Source organism: Thunnus thynnus, chromosome 11, assembly GCF_963924715.1.
Source record: "Thunnus thynnus chromosome 11, fThuThy2.1, whole genome shotgun sequence".
Lineage (NCBI taxonomy): Eukaryota > Metazoa > Chordata > Actinopteri > Scombriformes > Scombridae > Thunnus > Thunnus thynnus.
The window spans coordinates 16,939,413-16,952,140 of NC_089527.1; positions in this window are offsets into that span (position 1 = coordinate 16,939,413).

Sequence of the window (12,728 nt, forward strand, 5' to 3'; positions counted from 1 at the left end):
GTGCAAACTGAAATGTAAATGTTATACTGAGAGAAGGTCTGATGCTGGCCTTGGAGCAGTCAAATTACTTTAATGCACCTTTTGAACTAATTCAAAGAAAGTTGTGAAACGGTGATGTTACTCAGACACCATCTTGGTTGCCCTCCTGGGACGAGATTGAAAATGTGCACCCCACAGTACAACAGAAAGAAACTACTTCTCGACAATTATTTTGTATTAATTTAACCAATAATTAGAAATAGGAAGTTGTTTTTTTTCTTTCCTCTTGGCAGATGGAAGCTGTGCTGTTTGGTGGTCATTTTTAAAACTTCTTCTCATCCTTCTTATGAAATCCCTCAGCAAGCAGTTTATTTATATATTATATATGTTTATTTTATTGTGCACTTGTTTAACATTCTATCATTATGAATATTACATATATCACAGAAATATTTTTAATTATTTTGAGTATTTTTGCCATACACTTTATAAAGTGTATGGTAAAAACTGTTAGAATAGTACAATAGAGGAGAAACAGTAAGAATTGTTATTAAGCTCTCACTCTGTTGTTTGATTTGTTTAACTCACTTATCTCATGTGCTTATAAATTATGTAAGCATGATTTATTAATAATACCATTAATAAAGCCATTGATTAATGCTTATAAACCCTTTATAATGGATGACTTGATCAGTGGTACCGAAATGAAATTTCTTTTGTTACCACTGATTATGGTGTTATTGTTTGAGTGGCAGCTGCTCCTTGTTAGAGTCACTTGTTACATCTGCAGGCCTACTCGAAGGTGCACTATACTCATTTCCATGATAAAAAGCTTTGAAGAATTTGATGCCTATTATCTCTAGACCTGAACATGGTAGTAAAGGTCAGGAGCTGGAGACATTCATTCAGTTATAAAGAACTCAAAGAGAGAGAACAGCAATTTCTTGTTCCTGCATGTGGTGCTGTGACCAGACAAAATCAAGGTTTGAGAGGCCACAGCTGAATATTTATTGTCCAGCTCTCAGATCCCATTCCAGCGTCCTGGCTACTCAAACATGAATCTCAAAGTGTCAGTTGCCTTCTGTCAAATCTGTCCGACCTGCCAGTAATCAGAACCTGCATTCAAAGGCTAATGTAACGTGACAGTTGTCAAACCATGCCGCATGTCACCGCAACATCCTTCTAGGAAAAAACAGTATACTGCGCTCACAGCTATTTATGGCATCGTCGTTCAGACATGGGAACATCTATACAACATGTCGTTCTGGACTTTGCTCAGACAATACATGGACAGAGACTTTGTTTTTTAGGTTTAATGACACATTTTCAGGTAGATTTGATATTCAGAACGCAGCTGTCATCAGAGTAGGGAAACAATGCTGGTCAAAGCTACAATCAAGTTGGTCCAGTTACGGATAGAGAAAATCACAAATCTGAAAAAACAGTGAGTTTAGAATTGATTTGTGTGTGTGTTTGCCTGTATAGTGTCTGAAATAGCCTCTGCAAAGCTGAAATCCGTAACTGTTACACTGTTTTTGTCCTTTTCTCTTTACATGTTTTAACTTAAATAATTCATTAGTTTTAAAATGCTTAATTTCATTTTTTTTAAATTCCTGTTTTATATATTTTTATGTCATTCTCAGATGTTGTGCTCTCAATAAGATCTACATTGTAAACCCTTAAAAATGCTATAAAATAATAATATTTTTTTACAAAACAAATAAAATAGACAACTTTTTTGTATTAACACACCAAACTTCCATTTCCATTTTAGCATTTGTATGTTTTCATATATACTTTTTAACAACTCTATCTAAAATGTTAACTGTCTGTCTGGTAAACAAATACAAAAACAAAGACAATATCTGCTAATAAACACATCAACAAATGAACGGACAAATAGGTTCTTTGTAACTGCTCTCCAAAAGGACCCGCATGAGCCTGTTTTAAATCCGTCACCTCCATTGCCAGGATGATGTCTTATATCAGCGCCCTCCAAAAAAGTTACAAAAATGATTTATATAACTGCTCAGCCATCTCTTTGATCAAAGCAGTATTATTTGATTTTTTTTTGGCTGCATGAGGCAGTGGAACAGCTTGTCAACACAACATTGACATACTATCACAGTATAAAGTCATTATGACAAAGATATCAGCGAAAAATTCACTAATTACACATCCCACAGAGCAACATTAGCATTCATTTGGAGTTGTGATCTAGCCATCTGATGAAAGTCCGGTATTCACTCCCCTTTTAGCCCTCATCTGGTGTGGTCCTCACCAACTCCTGAGGGGAAATATCTGGCTCTATAGCTGCTGAATGCTCCACCGCCGGCTTTGTGTGTCTGCTGTTTGGTGCTGGTAGTGTACAGTGGGTATATCAGAGCTTGTTTTGCTGAAAACAGCTGCCTGCTGCGTCTGGAAACAGCGCTGATAAGAGCAGTGAGACTGAACCAACAGTGCAGTTGATGGCCTTGAGTAGAAGATGTTTGTGATTCTTTTTGTGTTTTTCATTAATTGGAAAATTACTGTTTGATGATCATGTACGCTGTAAGTGGCGAGTTGATTTGTTGCTTATGGGACTTGGGAGTCTGCATCCTCCAAACACTGTAATGCATATTCTGTTTTTACAGTTAAACCCTGTGCTTTTTATAGAACAACATGCAACTGGCAATTTCTATATTCACCCTCATGATGTCATTTACTTGTTTTAAAGCTGCAGTTGTCCTTTTGCTCTTCTTATAGCTCTCCATCAGAGCAGGAGTATTTAGAAAATTAGATGCCACAAAATCAAGTGGGGATTATGAAGCTCACCAGTACTGAGTCACTCAAAAGCAGCGTGCACTTGTCTCATCTCTGACCTGAGCTGAGCATTTCTATTCAGCCACAATGAAACTGATTTCAGATAGTCTTTGCTTCCCATTTTTTTGCAAAGGCCAACAGAGGGTTGAGCCTCTATTATTGTCTGATGAGACAAAATAAGTCAGCTCACCAGGAAAAAATGTTCTGCTTGTTAATGGCAAAGTTAATCACTGTACCTGTTTTCTATGGCAGTCCCGCTATCACTCACATCTCTCCCTGGTCTTGTCTCCAGGGGTCTTGTTGCTATGTACATTGCTATCTACAGTCCCATCATTCTTCAGTAAACACATTATCACATTTATGGGTATTATTAGAGTTCAATTTATGTTCCTTTCAGCCTAGAGCAGTCTGTCAGGCACTGATGACAAAAACAATGCATTTATTTTGCAGGATGTGGGAGCAGCTTTAATGTTGTGGTTTTTTTGGGGGGGGGGGGGGGGGATGAGGGTGTCTGTAGCCCCTGTGAGAGATTTTTCATTTGCATTTACAAAGCCTGGTGGTAGAGCCTGGTGGCACTAAAAAAAAAAAAAAAGCTCTGCTCTGGATACAGCTGATGTGTTTTGACATTGCTGTCACCAAAATGCAGCCTGAAAGCAAGCAGAGGGACACTGAGGACCCTGGAGAGAGTGGCGCAGAGATGGAAAGAGGTAGAGAGGGGAAGATTGAAGACCACTGAAAACCAGTTGAATAGATGGACAGAGAAAGACACAGATTTTATTTTATTCACCATGAAGTTCTCATATTCTACTGCGTAAACAAGCTTGATTTCAACCCCGTCTACCTTAGAAATCCGTGCAGCTGACATATCCTGTTATTACATTTTCATCATGAAAAGAACAATTTTCTAAATGTCACCTGTAGTTTTCAAGGCTTTCATCCATCAGCAGCTGACCAGCAGAAATACACTGTGTAATGGAGACAGCCTGTCATACACTTTCTGAGTCTTTGTCATAGCCATCGCTGCTCCAGTTTGTTTGTGTGTGTGTGTGTGTGTGTGTGTGTGTGTGTGTGTGTGTGTGTGTGTGTGTGTGTGATAAAGGGTGCATGCATGTGTTGCCTGTATTGAGAGTTCTTGGAGTTCACTAACCCCTGTATACCCATTGCTTCAGGGCTGCAGAGGTGACTGCTGTCACTAAGCTGTCAGAGGGCATTAATCCTAAAAGTGCATATAGAACATCAAGCCTCACAAGAAAGTACATTTCTTACAAGTCCCCCCACAGCCGCTGTTGTGTGGTGTCATCATCTTGGGTTAGCAAAGATTAAAGGAGGTGGCAATATCGTCAGCCTATTTCATGTCACTTTCATTCTTTTCGTGCCATGACGCTCCCTATGCTTCACATCTGCTGTGTAAAAATAACTTAACATGGCATGGCACCACACTGACTGGGCTATTTTTAGCAAAAACCTTTGGAAACCAATTTGCCTGTCCAATAATCTTTCAAATACCCAGACAAAGTAATGCCCGTATCTGACATATAATGAAGAGCCCCCCCCGCCCCCAGAGGCTGCCTGTTTTGGGACATTGTGATGTGCATTGCGTGATGAAAGCAGGGTGTGTCAGAGCGCTACTTTCTCTCTCTGCCCTGGGGTCGCTCCAACAGGGACCTCAGCCTTTCGCTTGCTGTCAGCTGAGGGAGTCTATGCTGAACTGGTCTAACCTGGCAAGCTTACTGTGCTGGCTACTGATTTATAAATGCCTTGCCAATGACAGGAGGACTATTCGGTGCTGTTATCAATCTGCTGTATTGGACAGTCATTTGGTGAAACAGCGGTGTTCCTGTCTGCTCTCAGTTGTGCGCAACACGTGACAGGCTGTGGGTCACTGTTCACCGCAGTGGAAAATCTCATGGATTCATACGCATTGATTTGAATTCTGTCTCATAAATAAAAACGACTGGCATGAACGTGAGGGATGGCAACAAGGGGACAGGCTTTGATGGCAGCGTATGAACTAAAGTTTGAATCCAGCAACTAGTAATTACAACAGGCAGAGACTGAAGATTTAAACTCTTTGATTTGGTGGTTGTCAGTTGCAGAACTGTGTGTGTTCCAGCCCTTTTTAGATCAATGGGACAATTTTGTACAAAAAAAAATATTGCAGCAGTTGCATATATGAAATTTAAAAAGTGAAAATGGTGAGTATGATGTTTGGTCTGTAGCTTTATGCTCATGGCTGTTGGGTGGGGACACAATTTAATTCTCATGGTGCTCTCACAAGTGTTTTTTAAAAATTGAATTGTATTTCTTTATACTGCCAAGAGCAAATATTTTGCACCATATTTCAGTATCTTTATATTTGACCATTTTCTTGTCATAAAAAAAATATTTTAAAATTATATTATTTATTGTATTATTCAGACGTATTTCGATTTGCGACACAGAAATTAGACTGATGCATTTTTTCAAATTGGGGCAGCACTTATATAAGAGGTTGACCCACTGTACACTTAGAATGGTAGGGGAGGAGAAAATAAGGATGTAAATGAAGAAGTTAAATTCTAAAAGCACACAATTTAGCTATTAAATCATCAAAAATGTGCTAAGACAATGAAGTAGTGCATGTCTTACAGTATAAGTCGTGAACAAGGTAATAAAACTTCAGCAGCTCTGACTTTAACAGTTTTGAAAAGGACACAGACAGGACAGATGCTCCATGTCAGGCACCGAAGCAGGTCCCTTTGACAGGTAAATGTGTGATGAGAAGAGTACGGAAAGGCACCATCAGTCTGGTGAAGCCCTGAGGTGTTGTCAAGGGATATGATCAGATCTGCGAGTGGTAGAGGGGAGGAGGAGGTCAGAGTTGGAGTCAGGGAGTCAGACTAAAATGGTGCACACCAGCTGCAGCTGCTGAGATCGGCTGCAACTGCAGGGCTCAGATTAATGACGCTCTCGCACCTCTCTTGCATGCAGTGGTGGCGTGCCAGGCTGTTAGCACTCTGAACACCTTTATATCCACACTTTATGAATACATCCACACACTCATATACCTGGCTAGTATATGATGGTCCTGGGTGGGCTAAGTTGGCTAAATTTAAAATTCACCTTCTCTCCATTTTGGCCTTTAGTTCACACTAAACCGGCATTTGGAAAAAGATGATGTTTGCCTGCTGCCCAGGGGCTGCATGGCAGGCAGACCACTTTCTGTTCACATTTTTTCAAGCCTAATATAGTACAATAAAATATAATATGTCCATAAAGCTCTAGTCAGAATGAAAGCAAAGCAAATTTTTGCCTCATGTGATTTATGCCAATTTGACCACTGGACCTTTTGTGCAGTCTGTGTTTATTCACCCAAAACAGCCAGTGTACCAACTGTACAGATGTCAGCTGTAAGCTAGTTAGAAATGTACACACTGACAGCCTGTGTGTGTGTGTTTGAATGACAGCTCTGTCTCTGACTGAACTGACCACAAACTCCAGTTCTTTACGAACTGGCCCAGAGTCAGTGACATGAATAAAGCTTGTAAAAATGGCATTTATTGTTGTTTATCGTATTGTTGCTAATGAATGCAGTGTGGTTAGGATGTTAGAAATGAGGCCACTTAAATAGGCTGAGGTCCAATTTATCAGGTGTATGTATATGTGAGGGGACATCATATTCCTGATGCCCCCCCCCCCCCCCAACTCTGCCTATTGGCTCCTGATCAGGAAGCCAAACCAACCACACAAGCAGCAGGAGGAGAGGGAGAGACGTCACACTTATGAAGTAGACAGACCCAGGATAAGCTAAATGTTTTGCTCAAGTTGACACATTTTCAACTCGCACGGATGTGTCTTTTCCTTTAGTGATTTGATTGACATCTCAGTAAAGCAGTACAGGAATTACTGTTTGCCTGATTGACAAGTAGCATCTATGATCTGTCATCAAATCACTAGTTAATGCTTATTGAGTGTCTGACAACAGAACAAGAACAATATGTAAATGAGAACAACCAAATAATGAGCTGTACTGATGTATTAACACGCAGTATAGGTGATGATAGTGAGCAGGAGGCTTAATGGAGGTTTAACCAGATACAGATGAACTGAATGAATGGGCTGTGTCTATTCTTCTCCCTACCAAATGTAAACACAGTTGTGTAGTTTAGTTTAGTTTAATTTAGTTTGTGTAGTGTAGGAAAATAGAAAGAGATTCGATCGTTTAGGTACTTTTTACCCAAAGAACCTGACACGTGTGCACACTTTGACACATAAATTGCATTATCAGAGTTTGGCTGGCTTGTTAAAGTATAGTCTAATTGCTCTGTCACAATCACAGCTACTCTACCCACTGTAAAAGCCACCCACGCTGCTCAGAGTCTGTTTGGACACAAAGACACCTCTCCTCCTCTTTCCCTTTTTAATCACTAATCAATTTCCTCTCAAAGGAAGCAGGGAGCTGTTTAATGGTTACAAAGAGGGGAAAACAAGCAGAGAAATAGATCAAAGCGTCTCTAACACTAGCCAGGTGCAAAGCTCCGAGATCAAACCTTTTACGTATGTGGCGACGCGAGCAGCTGCGTAGATAATCCAGAATATTATAGCCAGGCTTTGTTTTTAAAATGGGTGGTTTCTGCAGCTCAGTTCCAATGTAAATGGAATGACTGATAGCCATGAATAGGCTAATCATATCTCAAATGCTTGATTGGATGACTGGTGCTTTAGTCACGCTGGGGTTTGTAGCTCATTTATGACATCTAATAAGAGCTACTTAAAGGCTAAATGGCATGTTTGTAATCACTGATTAAAATGTTGTGCTAGATTTCAGAAGATGTTCAAGGAGGACTGGTGTAATTATTATAGAAAGGTATTCATTTTGGTGCGTGAAACTAAAAGGGTAATAACCTGTTTTTTTTCACTGGGAAATCATACCTTGAAAAACCCACAAAAACCAGCTTTGTGGCACAGTTTGCAAACCTGAGTTGATGCAAACTGACGCAGTCAAACAGGCGGGAGTTTATTGGTCATGTGATGCAGCTGACCTTTCATTTGTAAGAATAAGCAGCGTGGACAACAGAGCAGCAGAGGTCTTTTAGAAAGTGGCTCCTGGAGTGTGGCGGCCTGGATGCTGATCCTTTGTGACAGCTGTTGTGTTGTAAGGTGTGGCTCTGCTAGGCTGGGTTGTCATTTCACACAAACTGCTGCAGTGCTCCGTAGCCGCAGCTGCACCTGTGATGCTGACCCTTATAGCATATAAGCACAGGAGAGAAAGGTGTCACACACACACACACACACACACACACACACACACACACACACACGGCAGAGATAACACTGTGAACAAGAGAGGGAGATCTACTGGATTGAGCAAACGCACCCTGAAAGGTAGATGTTATCGGAGTGGTTGCACTAATAAAATCCAATTCCTTGATCGTTCATTGCAGTAAATAACTGTAAATGTTTATCTATTTGCTCTACTTGCAACTACACATTTATGTTATATTAGTGACATTTGCGAATGTCACACAGCTTGTGAGGTGAAGTGGACGATTCTGACACTGATTTATGCTCTTTTTCTGTGCTCAGATAACATCGTTCGTGCAGATTAGCATTTTATAAGTCATCTCCTTTTCTGACTCATTTGCTTCAAAGTCTTTCAATTTCTAATCTGTTATCTTTATTTTTTTTCCATCTCCCTGTCTTTCTCTGTCTCCCTCTATCTCCTGTGCTTTATGATAGATCTGCTCTGTCAGTGCAACTGCTTATCTTTGCCCACCCAGTCTTTCCTGTCTTTTGTAAAATATGATACTTTCATCGGAAAAGTCAAACATGAGAGTAATTGTTCTCTTTCACAAAGGCAGAATTGTCATTAAGACAGTTTTTTACTATAGTTTTTAATGTACTTACCTCACCAAGCCTTGGAACTGCCACAATTCAACTCAACTTTATGAAAAATATTTCATGCTTATCCTCTTTTTTATATATATATATATAATTATTTATTATTATAATTAAATTTCCATTTGTGGATTTGCTGATTTGCCTGTTTGGAGATTATCACCAGCACACAGTGTTGGGGGTTTTCTCTGGAGCTAAGATGCAGCATAGGATGAAGTCTGTGGTCTGACCGTGAAGCACCTGCAAACAGAGCAAGGCGATAATGGAGCCAGGCCTGAGGGAGGAAGAGCTTCCAGCACCGTGAGAAGCAATTTGAGGAAGCTCAATAAGTCATGACCCTGTAGAAGTTTTATCATACAGCACTCGGGCTTACTTTCATGTGCTGTGACAGAACCAGGAGGTGCACCATTAGGCATGAATTCCCAAGGTAGACCATCAGATCTGAAATACAGGACACTTTGCTCAGCTGGCAAATCAGATTATATCTTCCGTTTGTACATCTATACTGTATGTAGACAGTATACTGTGTGAACTCACGCTACTGTGTGAGCTGTGCTCTGGTTGCCTATAAAACAAAACCTTCTATAATCTCCAACAAATATTGATTCTCACCCATCAACATTTTGATTAATTCTTGGACAAAATCCATGCATACATACCAAACAGACTTAAGTATAGAAATGATGTTGCTGTGATTAGAGGATGATCAGGGAGGACATATGTAGCGGTAAAGGATGGCTTAGCCAAAGGTTGTTCATTACTGGTACAGTGACTGAGTGTAGCTGACAGCTGGGGCATTGGAGAGCGCCACATAGGCAGGCAGGACACTGCTACTTGGCAGGCAGGTCCAAACTGTCAACGCTGATTTCTACAGTCAGGTCTGAAGAGAACGCTTCTCATCAGTGTATCTTTGCTCAGCCAAGAGTGCTGGGAAGGATTTTTGAAAATGTAATAATCATAATTATGTGTGGCATCATGATGATTTGTTTTTGTTATGTGTGTAAGAAGGAAAATATGCAAATCTTGAAACATTTGTGTTCATTAAGATATCTTTTAATATTATCAATGATGCGTCATGGCAGGATTTTACTGTATTGTTCTGCATCAGACACAATCACGTCGTTCTCCATCTGTGGTTAAGTGATTAAATATCTGAGTGAGTAATAACAGCTCTATGTTAGTCAGGGGAGCTAGCGATGATGATAACGATAACGATGATGATGATGATGATGATGATGGCATACGGCATGGGGATCAGTTTATATCCGTGCTGCCAGGCAGGGTGAACCAGGTGTAGAGCTGAGGTCTTGAGGTTTTCTACATGGCTACTGAAAACCGCCTGTCAGAGCTCAACACAAAGAGCTCTGGGCACAGTTGTCTCAAAGAAAGACCTTTTCAACAGTTTGATGAAAAATACATGTTCAAATACACTTGAGTCATGCTGACAGGTCAGAGAAAATGTGGTGCGGCAAACTATAAAAGGAGGAAGAGTGTGGGTGGGTTGTTTGATTTCTGTTGATGTTGTCTTTAAAATAAAAATACCATGGTAGCAGAAAATGTCCAAATGTCAGACAGAATCTATAGAATCAGGTGATATTTGAGTTTTACTGCATTTTTTATGTATCTATTGCTGTGAGAGAGTATTCAGTACACGAGAAGTTGTACAGTTAATCCTTGTAGGCATCTTGTAAACAACCACAACAAGAGGATTGGATAAGCTAAAACGTTGTTGTATATATGTTTGAAAAGTGGGAACAATCAAACATGTATGAGCATATTTTTATTAAACATCTTGCTGTATGATTAGGGAGTTTTACACTATACATTATTGATGGCTACCCCCAAGCCAGCAGACTGTTATGCATTTAAAAATGTGATTTGTAAAGTCGAAGTGGATTTAAAAACTGACAGCTAATGGTGTCTTTACTCAGGCTCGGGGGAATTAAGCTGAATGAGCATGCTTTAAAGAGTGCACTATACAGATTGTACTGTAAGCTCTTTAAAACATGGTGGCTGAGGAATACTTCAGGTGATTATGATTTTATTGAGATAAAATATATCCAGGATGCGCGCATACTGACCTCATGGGAAACAGGGGAAACACATCACACTTTATTTATACCGCCAAGAATGCAAAGTCCTCACATTCTTCAGCACGGAGTTTAAAAAGCCTCTTGAAAGTTTATCTTATTATAAAAGACAAAAAAAAAAAAAAGAAAACCCCCAACAAGTCCCCAAAACCACTTCAAACTCCATCTGTGCTCTGAGTGCTTTCTTGAAAAGGTTATTACCTATGTGGTAATGGTGTATGGAGAAACCTTCCTCTGAAAGCAAAGTAATAGTCCACGCTGAGAGACAAGGCTGTGCTGAAGCTGATGTAGCTGCCAGAGAGCTGCATGATTAGAAGGTCAATAAAGCCTGAAACATGCTCAGGCAAGAACTGAAATGGATTTCAGGGTCAATATCACATCATCATGGCTATTATTTTTAAAGCACTGAGCACTCATTACACATTTGCATGACTGAAACGAATAATGAGTTGGCCGTACTGGTCGTCCGTAATGATCCTGCCTTGTGTCAAAGATGTGCAAAGATAATTTAAACAGGAAATGATTGGGAAAATCTGCTGTATAGCCTCTCATTAAAGGATCATATTTGCTTCTTGAACTAAAATTACATCCAACAACAGACAAGTAATTTTGAACTGGTCCTATCTTACTGTTCTCTAGTGGCTCAAACAGATGTACACACACAAACAGCTGTTTTTGTCACTTGGGAGGGCATTACATTGACTTATATTTATTCCTTGGAGATTTACCTTAATCTTAACAATAACCACTACATGCATAATCCCAATCCTTATCCTAATCCTAAATTTAAAGCTGCATTAATTAGTCAGAACTCCACAACAGGCTGAAAATCACACATGATAGACATGGAACAACATTAATGTTGATTTTGAATCTTGTTCCTAGCCGACAAACAAATATTAGTCCAATATTTACTTTCCTTTTAGCTGTTTTTGGTCTAAACCCCAGAGGGAAATATATAAATCTTTATGTCTGTGAAGATTCTCACTCATCCAGGTCATATCCAGAAGGGCCGACTCAAGAGCAACTAGACGTGTTTCGCCTCTGATCCAACAGGCTTCTTCAGGTCTGCTCCAATATTTTCACCAGCTAGCCTCTAACTTTGTACTGTCTGACAGACAGAAAGTTTTATTTGAGAGTTTTTTTTGCTGGAAACTGAGTTGACATGAACACAATAGTTTACTTTGTGAGGATAAACTTTTTATCCCTGAATCGGACTGGAGCGTAGTCTCCACAGTGCGACTATGTGAAAGGAATTTTGTTCCCACAACATACACTTTCCCATTCAAGTGAATGTATTAAATTGCTGTGATGTTTCAGTTTGTAACAATCAGCAGTACAACGTTGTCATCATGACTCATCCTATAACTGGAATCAGAGATGTCAAGTAATGAAATCATTCTTCAAAACCAGCCTGTGTTGATTTATCACAGCTTGACTTCCTCAATTAGGGCTGTTGTCGAAGAATCTCAACGCCACATGATGTCGGCAACGGCTTATTTCAGACTGAGAAACCATTACTGTTGATGGAGATGTCTGCATTTCACAGCCTGTGCTCAATCTATTGAGCCTCGTTCGAATGTGTAGATCCCACCGGGGTCAAAGATCTCTAGCCAGAACTGTCGTTAAAGGAAGCACAGTGCAAAATCAATATTCTGTGTTAAATATTATTTTTATGGAAAGAGATACAGTGAAGGAAAACTTATGTAGTATAAAACATCTATATTCTCTCATCACAAACTAGCAGAAGTAAAGTAACAGTGGGGCAGAGGGATGGATGAGGAACTGTGGGAGAACAGGAGGAAGCAGAGGAGATGATTGTGGCTGCCTTGCTGCTATTTGGAGCTTTTAGTCACTATCCAGTTCATCGACTGGACCTCTACTAGCCAGCCAATCATATAGAGCAAGCCAGGACCTGAAGCCTCTTTTAGCCCACAATCAACACCCTGCAGATGCTGTAACTGTGGGGCAGCAGCTCAC